Here is a 1,136-nt window from a genome sequence, read left to right as displayed (position 1 = left end):
TTTTATCCCCCCTCTGCAGTTAGTGTCTGCAGGTCTGTGGCAAATTGTGAAGTGGGGACATGTTATGGACTATGGGTTAGTGGAGGAGTTTGTCACGATGGTGTTGGAGATAGTTCCTGAGCTGATGACTTACAGAGAGAGAGTCCAACTTACTATGGGTCTGCGAGCACGGGTAAGACGAGGAGGGATTTGGAATAATAATAACTTCATGCAGCTTAATCTGTGGTGGGAGCACAGACTAGCTTCTTGTCTTATCACCCATAGGGTGGGTCGCCCCCCTCCAATATTTTTGTTTTTTGTTTCACTGTATGTCAACAGCTGGTCCTCGAGTTGTGTCGCGGTGGTGATTTAGCCAACCCTCAAAGCATCCAGCCACACCTGACCAGAATAAGGACGTGCATCATCAAGAGGGAAAAGGAGGTGAGGGATACTCTGTGAGGAATAACAAATGATTGTACGTCAGGTGATTTCATTTGCTGACTATGTTGGTGTTAAATACTGGATGATTAGCCCCGCACACATTACTGACTGTAATGCACACTTGCTGTAGATTTCAGATTCAGACGCAGAGGCATCGGAAAAGAACTTCTCAAGGCTGGTACAAACTCTTCTAGAAGACTCAAATGAGAGTGAATACTTCTTCCAGGTTGGTGTGTGTTATCATCTAAGAAGAGACACACACATACTGTAGCTGATATTTCATCGAACATAAGGTGAAGGGACCTAACATTATAATGAAGTCACTAGTTGATCCTATCTCATCTCTGTAGTATCTTCTCAAATGTGACTTCTTTGTAATGGCTCAAAATAGCTGACTGGATGTCTCACTAAAGGTCACTGGATTCATGCCTTGTTCTGCCAGCTATTTACAGAATATTGAGTGGCCTAGTTTATGTAACTATCAAACCTCGGCATGAATTACATTTTTTAAAGATGATAATACTCAATCGAAAATTTATACTTTTTTTCTCTCTCTCTTTTTCTCTCTCAATATCTTCATCGACGACACGTCAATGTGATTCAATGTCCTTGTTCCTTAGAAAGTCTTTCCAAAGGAATATGGCCCCAAATATGACTCAGCATTGCAGATACTGATGTGGGAGTTCCTATGCAGACTACATAAGCTGCTTCCTGCT

General features: G+C 42.2%; 1 long non-coding RNA gene across 1 annotated transcript; it reads left to right on the top strand.

Moving 5' to 3' along the window:
* LOC310819075 lies at positions 1–632 on the top strand. The gene is made up of 3 exons (XR_014554753.1): positions 1–172; positions 319–420; positions 551–632. It is a non-coding gene; the product is annotated as an uncharacterized lncRNA (long non-coding RNA).
* The last annotated feature ends 504 nt before the right edge of the window (positions 633–1,136 follow it).

The sequence above is a fragment of the Argentina silus genome, assembly GCF_951799395.1.
Source record: "Argentina silus genome assembly, chromosome: 18".
NCBI lineage: Eukaryota > Metazoa > Chordata > Actinopteri > Argentiniformes > Argentinidae > Argentina > Argentina silus.
This window is presented reverse-complemented; position numbering and strand designations above follow the sequence as displayed.